Raw genomic sequence first — 17,314 nt, forward strand, 5'->3', positions numbered from 1 at the left:
AGTTTTCAGGGAGTCGTAGTCTTTTCATTGGTGGAGGGTCTTGCCTCACCATTTATTGATGGCTGCTGACTGGTCGGGGTCATTATTGCTGAATTTTGGGGTAGCCACATAAGACAACAATGAAGTTTGTTGCAATGATTGACTCTTCCTTTCACTTGAACACTGAGAGGCCATTGTAGGGCCATTAAATGGGCCTCATTTCAATATTGTTCTGCCTTGGAATAGAAAGGCCCAGTTGAATATCAGAGACTGGGAACTGTTGGTCCCTGGAGCAGTCAGAACACCCGGAGCATTTATCAGCAGTCTTGTTTGGGCGAGGTTCATGGCACCCCAAAACAAGTACAATGGTACCACCAAAGGTCACTGATCACAGGTCACCACAGCATAATAATAATGAAAATCTTTGAAATATTGCAAGAATTACCAAAATGTGACACAGAGAGACCATCTTAGCACAGGCTGTCGGACAAATGGCGCCAATAGACGTACTGGAAGTGGGGTCACCACAAACAAGCCTTCCATTTGTAACAAACAAAAGCATGATGTTTACAAAGCGAGATAAAGCAAAATGTAGCCCATGTAGTCCATGTGAGTCCTGAGGATGTTTATCCCAACTCCCACTCCCACTGATAATTCATATCTTTCCTTCAGGGCTCTGGGGATACCCCCGAAGAGCTGGGTGTGATTCTCTAAGGCCATTGGCTTGAGCCCCAACTGCTGGACTCTTTCCAGGGTTTATCAGTTGAGAATAATTTAGCTAAGGGAGCCTCACAGTAGCTTTTGAGAGGGAACATTTTCTAAGGTGCTATAAGGACAGATCATACAAAATGGCCCCCCAAAAGTGGGTGACACATTCTTTCACAAGTACATTGGAAGGGGACATGTGGCAGGAAGGCCTCTTCTTCCCTTTGTGGAGCACTGAAAAAATTCCCTTTAGGCAAGGCATCATCTCTTTACTGGGCTCCTTGTAGACCCTTCAGTCCAGTCTGTCCTTGGCCCCCAATAATGCCGACATTGCCACCAGTTGATCCATTTCGGACATAGACGGGAAGATGAGAAGTCTAATATCCTCTAGTGCTTCCAGGAAGAGGGGGGAAGGAGCGGGATGTTGAGAAGGAGGTCTGGCCAAGGCTGAGGCCTTTCTCTCTCTACTGCTCCCCCTTCCTGGCAGTTTCTTATCAGGGGGCTCAGCTAGAACTCCACACTCACTCCAGTTTCTGGAAAAACCGCCCCCTTCTCATTCCAGCCAATTCGATATTTCTATACAGGTCCAAAAAGATGGAAGGACATCCCACAGCTACTTGGAACAGACCTCTTGTGCAGTATCAATTTCGCTTACTCCAGTGGTTTTCTTTCTTTGTTTTTAAACCTTCACCTTTTGTCTTAGCATCAATACTAAGTCTCAGTTCCAAGGGCAGTAAGGGCTGGGCAGTTGGGGTTAAGTGACTTGTCCAGGGTCGCACAGCTAAGACGTGCCTGAGACCAGATTTGAACCCAGAACCTCCCATCTCTACACCTGACTCTATCCACTGAACCACTTGGCCGCTCCTAGTCCAATGATTTTCAAAGACTTTTTCTACTTAGTCTAAGGTCTTTTCCTCGATCTCACCTAGTTATGGTAGCAGGCTAAAATGTCCAGGGATGGTTCCACCTCCTTCCACACACATGTGCACATACATGTATACCCCAAATAGACATGTATATAAATAGGCATGTGCATGTACATGCACACATGGGTAGATATCCACGTGCCTATACATGTACACACCTGTGTGCATATGATTTCTCCTGTTAGAATATAAGCTCTTTCAGGGCGTGGATGGCTTTGTTTTTGTCCTCATATCCCCAGTGCTTGCACATAGTAGGTGCTAAGGAGACAGATGTCTGGTGATTGAATGATTGGTTAGTACTGGAGGGCTTCCTGGAGCAGATGACATTTGGGCAACTTGCAAATAAGGGAGGGGAGAGGCCTGGTACCTGGAAGAGGAAGGGCACAATAGGTGGCTAGGCGTTTGGGATCAAAGGAACCTTGGAAGAGGAACAAACTAAGTAAGCTCCCTGAAGACACAGACTGCTGCCATGTTGGCTTTGTGTTCCCGTGACTAGATCCAGTTCCGCATTGTATTGGGCACGTAATGCTTGTTGATTGACAAACCTCTCTGGGCTTCCAGTTCCACCACTGGAAAATGAGGGGGTTCTATTTGTTAGGTGGCATTCGCCATCCCTTGCGCCTCTCCATTGACCGCATAAGTGTCTGGAAGCATGGTGCACAACTTCTCTGGGACTCAGTTTCCTCTACTGGAATAAACGAGATAAGACTAGATGATTTCTGAAGGCCTTTTCACCTCTAGCTATACAATCATATGGAGAAACTGAGGGGATCACTTCTACTCTCTGGGGCTTAGAGTTTGCATCTGTGGAACTAGGAAGTTGCACTAATGACTTTAGAACAGGGCGTGTCAGAGGGGGAGGGGCTTAGAACAGGGAGTGTCAAAGGTAGGAGGGGCCTGAAGCAGGGAGAGTCAATGCTGGGAGGGGTCTCGGAACAGGGAGGGTCAGAGGTAGGAGGGGCCTTAGAACAGGGAGGGTAAAGGTGGGAGGGGCCTGAGAATAGGGCGTGTCAGATGGGAGGGGCTTAGAACAAGGAGTGTCAGAGCTGGGAGGGGCCTTAGAACAGAGTGTGTTAAAGGTGGGAGGGGCCTAATAAGAGGGAGTGTCAGCAGGGCGGGGCCTTAGAACAAAGATCAGAAAGCCTGGAATGTCGGAGCTGGAAGGCCCTCCCTCCAGTGGCTTCCCTCCCTGCTTGGAGCATCTCAGCGGAGGTGTTTATTTTCATTGCTATGGCGGCAGACAAGAGGGGACCTATTCTGGGGTGGGAACACTGCTTTGATCAGCACACATCTGCTTCCCCCTTCCCCCACCATTTCTGGCCTGTCACTCTGGGCAGTTCCTGCTTTGGCCATGAGCATTCTGGGGGCTGCTCTCTCCCTCTCCCTCTCCCTCTCCTTCTCTCGCCCTCTGTCTCTGTCTCTGTCTCTGTCTCTTGTCTCTGTCTCTGTCTCTCTCTCTCCCTCTCTCTCTCTCTCTCTCTCTCTCTCTCTCTCTCTCTCCCTCTCTCTCTCTGTCTCTGTTTCTGTCTCTCTTTCTCTCTCCCTCTCTCTCTCTGTCTGTCTCTCTCTCTCCCTCTCTCTCTCTCTCTCTCCCTCTCTCTCTCAATCTCTGTCTCTGTCTCTCTGTGTCTCTGTCTTTCTCTGTGTCTCTGTCTCTCTCTCTGTCTCTGTCTCTATTTCTCTCTCCCTCTCTCTCTCTGTCTCTCTTTCTCTCTCCCTCTCTCAATCTCTGTCTCTCTCTCTGTCTCTCTGTGTCTCTCTGTGTCTCCCTCTCTCTCCCTCTCCCTGTCTCTGTCTCTGTCTCTCTCCCTCCCTCCCTCCCTCTCTCTCTCTCTCTCTCTCTCTCTCTCTCTCTCTCTCTCTCTCTCTCTCTCCCTCTCTCTCTCAATCTCTCCCTCTCTCTCTCTGTCTCTGTCTCTATTTCTCCCTCCCTCTCTCTCTGTCTCTCTTTCTCTCTCCCTCTCTCTCTCAATCTCTGTCTCTCTCTCTGTGTCTCTGTCTCTCTGTGTCTCCCTCTCTCTCCCTCTCTCTCTGTCTCTTTCTCTCTCCCTCTCTGTGTCTCTGTATCTCTCCCTCTCTGTCTCTGTCTCTGTCTCTCTCCCTCTCTGTCTCTGTCTCTCTCTCTGTCTCAATCTCTGTCTCTCTCTGTCTCTCTTTCTCTCTCCCTCTCTCTCTCCCTCTCCCTCCCTCTCTCTCTCCCTCCCTCTCTCTCTCTGTCTCTGTATCTGTCTCTCTCTCTCTCTCCCTCTCTCTCTCTCAATCTCTGTCTCTGTGTCTCTGTCTCTCTCTGTGTCTCTCTGTCTCTCCCTCTCTCTGTGTGTGTCTCTCTCTCCCTCTCTCTCTTTCTCTCTCCCTCTCTCTCTCTCTCTCAATCTCTGTCTCTCTGTGTCTCTGTCTCTCTGTGTGTGTGTCTCTCTGTCTCTCCCTCTCTCTCTCTCAATCTCTGTCTCTCTGTGTCTCTGTCTCTGTGTGTGTGTCTCTCTGTCTCTCCCTCTCCCTCTCTCTCTCTCTCTCTCTCTCTCTCTCTCTCTCTCTCTCTCTCTCTCTCTCTCAATCTCTGTCTCTCTCTGTGTCTCTGTCTCGGTCTCTGTCTCTGTCTCTCCCTCTCTCTCACTGTTTCTCTCTCTGTCTCTCTGTGTCTCTGTCTCTCTCTCTCTGTGTCTCTCTGTCTCTCCCTCTCCCTCTCTCTCTCTGTCTCTGTATCTGTCTCTCTCTCTTTCTCTCTCCCTCTCTCTCCCTCTCTCTCCCCCTGTTCGCCCCCCCCCCGTCTCTCTCTCTGTCTCTCCCTCTCTCTCACTGTTTCTCTCTCTGTCTCTCTGTGTCTCTGTCTCTCTCTCTGTGTGTCTCTCTGTCTCTCCCTCTCCCTCTCTCTCCCCCTGTTCGCCCCCCCCCCCCCCCCCCGTCTCTGTCTCTGTCTCTCTCTCTGTCTCTCCCTCTCTCTCACTGTCTCTCTCTCTGTCTCTCTCTCTGGGGGAAGGACCGACTTCTCTGTATCAGAGACACCAACTGCAAAGGCTAAAAAGGAACCCCTAAAGCCTGAAATAACCCAAACCCCAGCCCACAGCTGCTGCCGTGAAGGAGCTGAGTCACCCCTGGGTTCTACTGGCTGGCTGTTGCATGCAAAGCATGCGTGTTCTTGGTGCGTCTGTGCTCAGAGAGATCTGCCAATCTCTGCTCCTAATGTATGTACATCTGCACAAGCGTGTAAGCAAAGGGCTTGCCTGTTGACACCAGGAAGAGCACTTCCCGTGCCCATGGGTGTAGGTTTACATATATGAACCATGTATGCATATGTGTGCGTGCCGGAGATAGTGATATAGAGGTCTGTACTGTGGAGACTTTGTGACATTTAGGTACGTGTTTTTAAATATTAACAAATATACACACCCAGGTGTATAAAATGAATCTTTATGCATGTGCTTATAAGCACACATTTCTACATGCATGTACACACGTGCACACAAACATCACATGCAAACACATGTGTATATACATAATACATGCGTATGTACATACAATGCACGAACATACCTGTACATGCCCATGCACACATACATACAATACCTGTGACCAATGTATCCCTGTTAATTGATATGTCCCTGTTGTCACAATTTCCTCCTTTTAATATATAGAAATATTGCATGAAAGAGTAAGGTGGGGGTCCTTCAAGGTGATCTATTCTGAACCCTCATTTGACACATGGTAAAACTGAGGCCCAGAGACTGGCAAGAAATCCCTCAAGGCTGGGGGCAGCTGGATGGCTAAGTGGATGGAGAGCCAGGCCTGGAGAAGGGAGGTCCTGGGTTCCAATGTGGCCTCAGGCACATTCTAGCCGTGTGACCCTGGCCAAGTCACTTGACCCCCATTGCCTAGCCCTTACTAGCTCTTCTGCCTTGGAGCCGCTCCTTAAGACGGATTCTAGGACAGAAAGTTGGGGTTCCAAACAAAAAAGAAAGAAGGAATCCCCCATAGTGGTGCTGCTCAGAGGTGGTGGGCCAAGCCCCAACTTGAGTTTGGGCTTCAGATTCTCAGCCTCTGGGCTTTCAGACACTCTGACAAGGGCCGAGGAAGCCTGTTTCCTCTTAGGTGAAATAGGGAACAAGAAGTGGGCTGAGGTGTGACAGGGCTTTGCTGGGCTCCAAGAGCTCCAGATGTGGGAGCTGTTGTTCTAAGGTCCTCTCCTCAAGTCCCCTGTTAGTCCCTCTGCTTCCCGCCATCTTGGGAGGAGGGTGACGTTGGGCCTCCCAGTCCCAGTGGCAGAGGCTTCAGGCCACAGTGTGCCCTTGTCATGGCCATTTGGACAGCCAGCCCGCAGGCTTCCCTGAGCCTTTTTCAGGAGGCTGGAACACAGCCCAAACCTTTGACCTTAGCTCTGAAGTATCCTGGCCCTGAGAGAGATGCCGCGGTCTTCAGCCTGGACCTCCCACTCCCAGCAGATCCATCTTGCCTCCCGGTGGCATGTCACTCAACTCCTAGATCGCCTGGCCCCCAGGCTCAGGCTGTTGGCTTTTTCACTACCCCCTCCCATAGCGGCTCTCCATCAATCAAAAGACCTTGCCCAGGGATGCCACATTGCACAGTTCTCTGGGAAACACAGTGCAAAGAAGCTCTCTTGGAATTGTGGGAAATGAAATCTTAGGGCAACACCCTCAACACACGAGACTGGCTCTTTCCATGCATGTTGTACATATATGTCTTTAGGTCGAGGCAGTCAGATAACGTTTATTAAAGACTTACAAGTACCCATTAGGCTCTGGGCTAAGTGCTGGGGATCCAAATGAAAGCCAAACGTCTGTGCACGCTGCCTCCAGGAGCTCCTGTTCTGATGGGAGAAGCCCCACAAAATGGGGCTCAGGGGGGCAGCTGGGTGGCTCAGTGAAAAGAGCCAGGCCTAGAGATGGGAGGTCCTGGGTTGCAATCTGGCCTCAGACACTTCCTGGCTGTGTGGCCCTGGACAAGTCACTTAACCCCCATTCCCTAGCCCTTACCGCTCTTCTGTCTTGGAACCAATACCTGGTACTGATTCTAAGACATAAGGTGAGGGGTTTAAAAAAGCGGAGCTCAAAGTGGAAGGGGGGCATTGGAGTCAAAGTCCAGGGGCAGAAGCAAAAGCTAGAGGGGAATAAAGCATGACCCAAATGGAGGCCCTGGAGGGACTCACCCAATGGGAGCAATGGATCTCCGGAGGATGCTCCAGGATGTGAAAGCAGATGTGCCAGTGGGAAAATAGAGAGTTTGGAAACCAGCTGAGAGGGGAGTATTCCTAATGAAGGTGGCCCTGATAAAGTGGAGGGAGACAAGTCCCATTAGCGCCCTTTGTCTTCTAGAATAGCTGGATTGTTGACTCAGTCTGAGGCAGTACCAATTTGCATACAGTTGGCATGGCATTGCATTTGTCGCTAATGCACTTCCCTACTGAGAAGCATCAACAACTCACCAGGACATGGGCTTCTTTCCACTTCCCCTGCCCTTGACTCCTCTCCCTGAGCCCGGGCCCCCCAAGGGCTGCATATTCTCAAGGCTTTCCTGAGGGGCTCTTGAGGCTCATTCCCGGCAGAAGTGCAAAGACACCTTCTGTCTTTCCTGGGATGAATGAGTGCTGAGGAGCTAAATGACCTGTGGCGAGTGCTGGCCATCCAAAGAGAATTGTGCCTCCCCCTTTCTCAGCCTTCCTCACCTCCTTCGTATTCAGGGGCCCACCACCGGCTCCTTCAGGAAGCTGGCTGATCAAGGTCTAAATTACTCCAAAATTGGCTCTGGAAGGGACACAGGAGAGTCAAATGGAGAAAGGAACCAACCAAAGGTTTGGTCCGCCATCATCTCCCATCATCTGCTTCATGATGGTAGCCACTATGCTTTATTAGTGTTTCTAGCTCCTGCCTTCTGTCTCTAACCTTGAAATCAAGGGACTCCATCTACAGTTAGCAGGGACCCCAGAAGCCCTCTAAGTCCAATTCCCTCATTTACAAAAGAAGAAACTGAGGCCCAGGGAAACAAAGGAACTTGCCTTTGAGCTTTATGAAGGTGGAGACTATGTTTTATTAGTGGTTATTGCTCCCCCACCAATGACAATCCTAGGAAGTCAGGTAATGCAAGCAATCCATTTTACAAATGAGGAAGCTCAGAGAAGGAAACTGACTTTCTAGAGGACTAGGTAATAGAGGAATTACAGAGTTTAAAATGGCACAAACCCTGCCCTCAAAGTGCCTATGATTGAAAAGAGATGATAATACACATACAAATTAGAACACAATAAATGTATAAAAGGAGTAGGTAGTGCTATGAGATCAGGAGAAGAGATAGATACTTCCAAGTGAAGGAGGACAGGGAAAAATTCTAGAACAGATTATTAAAAGGATGGCTAGTGGATCTCTAGAAAAGGAAGCAGCAATCATAGAGTACCTTCTTGGCTTTCTTGGGAATAGGTTGTGATAGGCTTACCTCCTTTGGAACAGGTTTATTAAACTAGATCATGAAATGCTATAGATATAATCTACCTATTCTAGGGGCATCTAGGGGTCTCAGTGGATAGAGTGCTGCATGACCTGGAGTCAGGAAGACCTCAGTTCAAATCCAACCTCACATATATTTTAGCTGCATGAGTGTGGTTAAGGTGGGGACCTACATTGGTAGAGAGAGTTTTCTCACCTCAGAATTCCCTATACAAATAACATCTCATGTCCATCCCATATATGGACACTGCATTTTAGGAAAAACATTGACAAGGCTGAGGTTATCCCAGCAGGAGAGGCCAGGATAATGAAAGACCTTAAATTGATACCTTATGAGACTTAGTTGAAGAAACTGGTAGTATTTCATCTATAGAAGAAAGGACCTAGAAGGGACATAATGTTGTTCCTCAGTTGTTTCAGTTGTGTCTGACTCTTTATGACTCCATTTGGGATTTTCTTGGCAAAGATACTAGAGTGGTTTGACATCTCTTAGCTCATTTTCCAGATGAGAAAATCGAGGCCAATAGGGTAAAGTGACTTGCCCAGGGTCACACAGCCAGGAAGTATCTGAGGTTGGGTTTGAACTTGGGAAAAGGAGGCTTCCTGACTCTGAGCCTGGTCAGGATCCACTGCAATACCGCCTAGCTGCCCAGGGGACTTGACAGCTGTCTTTATGTTTCTGAAGTATTGTCTCATGGAAAGAGGAATTAAATCCATTTTGCCTGGCCCCAAAGGGCAGAGCATTGGTATAGGCTTCAGAGAGACCAATTTCAACTCACCGTAAAGATAAATTTTGTCGTAATTAGATACATACAAAAATGGAATGGGTGGCCTCATGATAGCGGATTCCTCCTCACTAGACATCTTCAAGTGAAGGCTGGAGAAGAACTTGCTGAAAGTTTCAAGTACAGTATCAACCAGATGGCCCCAGAGGTCCTTTTTGCTCTCAGTTTCTGTGATTTGGGGAAGAAGCAACCTTCGAATTTAGCCGCAAATGATGTGTAGGATGTGATCTTATCATAAGCTTTAGGGGACATTAGCCAGCATGTAGTCTACCCTCCTCAGTTCATTTCACAAAGAAAGACACAGAAACTCAGAGATGGAAAGAGACTTGCCCAAGGTCTCTTGGGTAATACAAAGCAGAGACAGGATTTGAATCAAAGTCTTCTGACATACTACTACTACTACTACTACTACTACTACTACTATTACTACTACTACTACTACTACTACTACTACTACTACTACTATTACCACTACCACTACCACTACCACTCCACTACCACTCCTCCCCGTCCTCCTCCTCCTGGCACCTGTAAGACTCTGGACTAGACATTTCAATCTCCCTTAGTTTCTTTCTTTGTCAAATAGAGGGCCCTTCCAGCTCTAAAGGAAACGGGCTTTTAGATGTCATTATACTACCCCAGTGCTTAAAATCAGCCTAATTATTGTAACAGGCATTAAGGTGTGGAGAGAGTTTCCTCCTGTAGAAGCCCCCAACACAAATAACATTTCCGATCCAGCCCCTAGATGGGTGTTATATTTTAGGAAAGGCATTGACATTGAGAGGCTGGAGGTCATCCCAACGTGAGTGGTCAGGCTGACAGCCTTAAGACCTAGATCTAGGATTTTATGTGTGATTTGGGGCCTCAGTTTCTTCTTCTGTAAAATGAGGGGGTTGGAGTTAGAGGGCCTCCGGGGGCCCTGCTGACTCTCCTCCCTTAATTTCAAGGCTGGAGCTCTTGCCTGACAGCCTCACAGTTAACTCTGGGCAGCTCTGCGCCCTTTCCTAGGGAGTTCAAACATTTCGACTCACCCCTAGCTCAAAGGCAGGGCAGGGACGGCCCTCGTGTCTGTCCCCTGCTTGCCCCTGGCCATGGGCTGCCCAGGCCTCCCTCTGGCTCTGCCCCTGCACAAGGCCCCTGTCTGTTGCCAGGAGTCTTTCAGGGCTTCTCTCCAGGCTCAGGAAAAGTGGCTGAACTGCCTTGTGGAAGGGGTTGGGGGGGGCAAGAGGTCCCCTGTAACAAGAGCTTACTCTCCCCACCCCTGTTGGCTCCAGGCAGACTGCAGCAAGGGGCCTCAGCACCAGGTCCCGTCCATCAGCAAGTTCCAGGTCCTCTCCCTCCTCCTGTGCTCAGAAAAGATCATTGGAAAAGGATCCGATTTCTCCACGTTGCCCCCTCCCCACTGGAGGCCAAGGGGGTGGGATCAGGGAGAGGGAAGAAATGGCCAATTCAAGCTGGGGCTCTGGGGCTCACAAGCTCGGGAGGAAGGACTGGGAGAGTTGAGAAATGTGTCTAAGCCTGAATGAGTGCAAAAGAGCAGCTACAGTTCCTAGGGCCCAGAGAAGGGGACTCAGCACCCCAGGATCTAGCTGCTGCTGGTTCCACGCGTCCTTGATAAAGCACTTCCCATCTTGGGCCTCAGTTTCCTCCTCCGAAGATCCTTCCAGCTCTAAATCAAGTCAAATCAAGACAGCAAACATTGCAGGACTTGGAGTTAGGAAGACCTGAGCTCAAAACCAGCTTCCAAGACACTTACTATAGCTGTGTGGTCCTTGTTAAGTCGCTTTGTCTGCCTCAGTTTCCTCAAATGGGGATAATAGTACCACCTACCTTTCAGGGTTGCTGTGAGATTCAGATGAGATAATATTTGTAAAGCACTCAACACAGTGCCTGGCACACAATAGGCACTTCCTAAATGCTTGTTTCCTTCCCCATACTCCTTGCTACACCCTGCTAAGTGCTGGGAATATACAGGCAAGAAATAGGCCTTGCACTCAAGAAGCTCACAGTCTGACAGGACAATATTAGAACTTGAGAGTCAACAGAGAGAAGGAGAATCAGAGAAGCCTTCCTGGAGAAGGTGTGTTTTGAACTGGGACTTGAAGGAAGCTGGGGGGGGGGATGAGAAGGGAGGGCATTTGGGGGGGGGAGAGCTGGAGAAAATGGCCAGAATTGGGAGGTGCAGAACATCTAGGAGGCCAGTGACACTGAATCACATCCAGAATATCTGGCATGGAGGAGAGATGTAAGATGTAAGACTGGCAAGGTAGGAGGGAACCAGCTCATGAATAGTTTTGAATGCCAAACAGAAGACTTTATATTTGATCATGGAGCAGATGGGGAGCCACCACAGTTTACTGAATGCGTGTGGGGGTGACTTAGTCAAGCCTGCCCTGTAGAAAGATCACTGAGTGGGCTGATGAGTCAGGGAGGCCAATCAGATGGCTATTAGAATAGTCTAGCACAAAGTGACAAGGGCCTGTGCCGGGATGGTAGCAGTGTTAGAGGAGCGATATTACAAAGGTAGGTTCAATAGGACTTGGCAGTAGGTTAGATATGAGAAGTCAGAGTGACTAGTCGAGGAGAACACCTAGGTTGTGATCCTGGGTAACTGGGATGATGATGATATCTTCAGTATTCCTAGAGAAGTCTGGAACTTTGTCATCATTCATTCGTTTCAGTTGTATCTGACTCTTGGTGAACTGCTTTGGAATTTTCTTGGCACAGGTACTGAAGACTATGAAATGTTTATTATGTGACAGGCACTGCTAAGCCCTGGGATAGAAATCGAAAAAAGAGTGTCAGTCCTCAAAGAGCTTACATTCTAATAGGAAAAGACAACATCTAATTCCAGCCCTATTCTCTTGAGCTCTAATGCCAAATCACCAACTGTTTATTCAGTATTTCCTCCTGGATGTCCCAGAAGCACCTCAAACTCAATATTCCCAAAGCAGAATGCATCTTGCCCCTCTAACCCATCTCTCTTCCCAACTTTTCTCTTATTGTCTATGCAGAGCACCCCCATTCTTCCAGCCACCCACGCTCAAAACCTCAGTGTCACTCTTGACTCTTCACCTCCAGATCAGTTCCCAAATCTTGTTTCTACCTTCCCAACATCTCTCACATTTGACCCCATTCTCTCCACTCCCCCAGATACCATCCTAGTTCAAACTCTCTTCATCTCTTTTTTTGTCTCTCCACCTCTTACCTGGACTCTTACAAAAGTTTCCTGATTCACCTTCCTCCTTCTCATCCTCTCACCTCCCATCCAATCAGCTTTCATGTAGTTATATCCGTGATTTTCTTAAAGCCAAAGTATGACAATGTCACTCTGACCCCTACTCAAGAAACCACAGTAGCTCCCTATTGCCTCTAAGATGAAGTATAAACTCAGTTTACTCTTCTGTGCAAAGCTCTTCACGGTCTGTCCCTTTCTACCTTTAAAGTCTTCTGATGGATCCCTTTTCTCCATGAACTCTCTGGTCCAGCCATCCTAGTGTGCTTGCTGCTCCTCACACCCAATGCTCCATCTTCCACATCTGTCTTTGCCCGGGTTATTCCCTCTATTTGAAATGCCCTCTTTCCTCACCTCTGCCTCTTAGAATTCCTGGTTTCCTTCACAAATCGCTTCACGCTCCCCTTCACAAAGCTTTTCATGCTGCTGAGATGTCAGGGCACCGATGTTCTGTATTTTTAAATTTATATAAACATGCAAAGTGTCTCCCCCATTCAAATGGAAACCCTTTGCGTTCAGAGACTTTCATTTTTGTATTTGCATCCAGTGAGAATTTGATCAGTGCTTGGGGGTTTAATAATTGATTGATCAATACTCTCTATCACCAGGCTCACCATCGCTAGCTATTACGTGACCATAGCCACCATCATCTTCACTGTTGAACAAATATACAAACACTAGCGCCTCAGTCCCAAGGCATGCTCCTCATGGACACGTCAGCCCACCTCATGGAATCACCATGATCATAGTGGTACTTTCAGTCCCACACTAACGGTCACATGGCCACGTCGGTAACCTCTCACCTGTCACTTCACCTTCTCTCATCACTGGTGCCCCAGCTCAGTGATCACTGTCCCAGGATTCCTAGTGTTCCTGTCTCATCATCCCCGTCAACAAAACCATCTTTGCCACATCCCTACCATCAGAGTTTGTCTTATCACAGCCACAGCTCCACCACCATCATGGTCCCGTCAGCACCCCTCCCACTGGCAGATTCCCAACATCAGCATCACCAACACTGAAATCAGCAACAAGATCACTCACTCTCACATCTGCATCACCACCATCACCGCTGTCCCAGTGTCTTCTCAGTGCTTGATTGGTGACTACCCCTTCTACCTCTGTTCTGCCCACTTCCACCTCCTAGTCTAGACATAGTAATCAAGTCAATAGTGCCATTATTTGGGGGGAAGACATGTCACGTGCATCACCTAGTCATCTCTGTGAGCCCTGAAGCAAAGCCCCCGAGTCATCTTTTCCTAGCAATTTTCCTATTACATTCCTATTGGATTGTAAGTTCCTTGAGGGCAGAGACTGTCTCTTTTTTTACAGTTGTGTCCCAGGACTTAGCAGTGTCTGTCATAGTGTAAGCATTTAATTCATTAATTCATGCTTTTTCCTCCCTCTCTCCCTCCCTCCCTCTTTTCCTTCCTCCCTTCCTCGCTGCTATCACATCACCATCACCACCGTCAAAGCTTAGCTTTTGTCCCCCTCGTAGCTCCACCACCATCTCTGTCCCTCCATCTCACTTTGCCATCCCACCTCGGAACCATTGTCTCTTTCATATCACCACAGTAGCACCAGGTCACACTAGTACCATAATCATGGTCACCGGGGAACAATGGCCACTGGCACATTTTCCCATCAGCACTGACACAATGCTCCGCCAGTACCACAAACAAAACACCAAGCTCAAGCTGATATCACCGCAACAAATGACTGTCACATCACAGAAGGCGTCACTGTCACATTAACGCCTTCACCACGGGCGGGCAAGTGCAGCCATCATTTGGACATCAGTACCATTGTCACTGTCACTCCCCACTGCCACGTCCAGACTCTTCTTCCCCTTGGCCCATCACTTAGCAATCTCTTCTCCTTCAAGGTTTCCTCTCTACAAATGTAGCACCCTGCCTAGAGGCTCATGGAGGTTATCTACTGGCCTCCAGGACACTCTCCTTCCTTTATCAGTGAATTTGATGCCTGGCTCCCAGGCTCCTTCTCTGTACCGACAAGCTCCCACTGCATACCTCACACTAGGGGACTTCAACACCAAGGACATGACTTCAACACGCATTGGTGGTGGTGATGTGAAAATGATGGTGGTAATGACTCGACCACAGTGATGACACTTTGTGATGATGGCCGACAGTGATGCTGATGCTATCTATAACCTATCAATTCCCAAGACCCACTCCTGCAAGGATGACCATACTCTTGGTCTTCCCTTCATCCACTTTTAGAATCCTTCTTTGGATCATCTAGCCTTCCATCCCTTCCTACTCCTCCTACTCCCTTTTCTTCATCTCATATTCCCTTTAATCTCTCCATTTTTCAGTCCGTTCTCAGGTCATTACCTGTTCTCTTGACCCCTTAGTGAACTAATTCAGTTCTATAGTAAACACACATTCATTAAGCCCTTATTATGTGCCTAGACACTATGCTAAGAGCTGGGAATACAAAGAAAGACAACTGCTTTCAAGGAGCATCCATTCTAATGGGGGAGAGAACATTCAAAGAAAGTTATGTACCTGGGGTAGATAGATGGCTCAGTGGGTAGAGAGAGCCAGGCTTGGGGACAGGAGATCCTATGTTCAAATCTGGCCTCAGCCACTTTTTATCTGTGTGACCCTGGACAAGTCACTTCACCACATTACCTAGCCCTTACCTCTCTTCTACCTTGGAACCTATATGCAGTATCAATTCTAAGATAGAAGATAAGAGGTTAAATGAAATGAAATTTAAATTTAAAAACTTCACTTAATCCAACTATCCCTGCTAGCCACCCTTCTGTATCTCTCCTTCTATTTCCAGTGAAATTCCTTGGAAAAGTTGCCTATTTTTTTGAACCTTCAGCAATCTTGACTTGCAGTCTCCTCACTCAGCTGGAACAATTCTTCCCAAAGTTCTCTCTTGCCAAATCCAAGGACCTTTTCTCAATCATTCTTCTTCTTCGTCTCTTTAAAGCATTCATTCGGCCTCATCGACCCCCTCTTGCTCGTAGGTAACATTCTCTTCTGTGGGTTTTGGGGACACTACTTTCTCTGGGTTCTCCTCCATTCTGTCTTGGCCACTCCTCAGTTTTCCTTTGATGGATCAGGATTCACAGTGAATCTGGATGTTGTCCATGGGTTTTTCCTGGATCCCCCTCTCCTTCCTCTCTCTGGATGAGCTCACCATTTAATAATCACCTCTAGTCGGACGACTCTCAGATCTATAGCCCCATCACCAGTCTTTCTCCTGAACTCCAGAATATCTTCATTTTATGTCTCCACATGACCGAATGCCAGCTGGACATCTCCTCCAGGATGCTCAATACTCAACTCCAACTCAACAACCCAGAAACTGAACTCAATCTATTTTTCTCCCAAGCCTTCTCCACCCTTTCACATTTCTGTTGAGGGCACTGCCATTGTCCAGTCACCCATCCTCAAATCACCACAGTCCCTTATCCCCCATACCTCATCAGTAGTTGAATCTTGTAGATTCTGCCTCTCTAACATTTCCCATGTCTGTCCCCTTCTCTCTAATGACATGGCTATCATCCTACTGGACTTTGGCAGTAACCTCTTATTTGGATTTATTGCTTCCATTCTCTTCCCTCTCTAATCTCTCCAAACTGTTAAAGTGATATTGCACAAACAAATCTGATCTTGGCCTGATCCTTACCCTTACTCTAAAATCGTCAATGGCTCCCTATTGTCTCTAGGATAAAATACAAATACTTAGCTTGACATTCAAAACCCTTCCCAGTATGACTCCCACTCTCCCTTTGAGTTGTATTTCATATTACTTCCCTTCATGCACTCTCCATTCCAGTCAACCTGGCCTGCTAGTTGCTCCTTGCCCATGGTGCTCCATTCTTTGCATTTTGCATGAGTGGTCCATCATGATGGAAAACCAGTTCCTTCTCACCTCTGTCTCTCAAGAGCCTGTCAAGGTGCTACTGACTAGAGGAAGCCTTCCTGATCTCCTCAACTGTTAATGCTCCTTCCCTCCCTCTGGAAATTACTTTTTGATATTTTGTGACTCCTTTGTACTTATTTAGCATTGCTTTCCTCCAGTGGAATAGAAGCTATCTGAGGGTAGGAATCATTTTCCTTTTGTCTTGTGCTAGCAAGCAATGAAGAACATATTTATTGAGTTGGATGCATTTTACAGAGGGGGAAGTAGGCTCAGAGACAGGTTTGTGAGCATCAGCAGCAAAGGGACCTCATGGGATAACCCAGCAGATACACTGCTGTGTGTGCAACGATTTGCTGGTTTTGCCCTTGGAGCAAGGGACATTTCTAGAATGTCACTGGATGCCTCCCCAGCTTGATCTAAAACTTCATACGATGCCCACTACGAAGGACTTCAGTTTAACCTTTGGAAATGAGGGGACGTGGCCCCTTGCAGAAGACCAATGACTCGAGGGGTCAAGTTTCCATTACTCAGAGGGCTCTGATCTGTGTGGGGAAAGGACAGATGCTGAGGGGCAGCAGGGCACACTGGCAAGATCACAGGTTTAGTAGTCAGGAGATTATTCTGCAAAATGAGAGAATCAGATTAAATGATCTCTGAACTCCCCAACAGTTCCAACATTTGCTGATTCATGGATCCTATGACTGGGAGTCAGGAGACCTAGGTTCTTGTCCCAGCTCTGTTCCATGACCTTGAGCAAACCTCTTCCCCTCTCTGAGTCTCAGTTTCCTGACACATAAAAGGAGGGAGTTGACCCAAGGTCCCAAGAAGCTCTGACACCGAAGGTCTCTCCAGACTCTGATATTCCATGTTCTAAGGGTCTTCCAATTCTGAAAGTATGGAATTAAATTTGCATAAGATATAAATGCCAATAGGAGCATCATTTAACATTGGTGATGGAACTCTGAGGAACAGCACTTCTAAGAAGTAGAACCCTGTGTCTATGTTCCTAGACCTGGGCAGGAAGGGGATTGTACCTTCCTCTGATTCCTGACCCTTTGCACGTCAGATTCCTACTGGTCATTGTGGCCACATTTGGGTTCTGCCTCAATGGCTGACTTAGGGATACACAGAGGTCATGCCCCAAGGTTGCCATCAGGTGGGGATGTGGGCAGACAGAGCAGGTGGCTTCCAGGCTCTGGACTCAGACCCACGTACTTCACAATAAAAAGAGAGGAAAAGAAAGAAAACAGGAAATTGTGACCCTTGTGTGCACCCAGTTGTTCCGGGAGAATCCCCCCCCCCCCAAGTTGGCCAAGCCTTTAAGAA

The 17,314-nt window shown here is 47.9% G+C and overlaps 1 protein-coding gene across 3 annotated transcripts in view; it reads left to right on the plus strand.

Annotated features, from left to right (window-relative positions):
- The window catches only part of STARD8 (StAR related lipid transfer domain containing 8), a 162,075-nt gene that overhangs the window by 42,387 nt on the left and 102,374 nt on the right, over positions 1-17,314 (plus strand). The gene's annotated exons all lie outside the window — the stretch shown is intronic.

This window comes from Monodelphis domestica, chromosome X, assembly GCF_027887165.1.
Source record: "Monodelphis domestica isolate mMonDom1 chromosome X, mMonDom1.pri, whole genome shotgun sequence".
NCBI lineage: Eukaryota > Metazoa > Chordata > Mammalia > Didelphimorphia > Didelphidae > Monodelphis > Monodelphis domestica.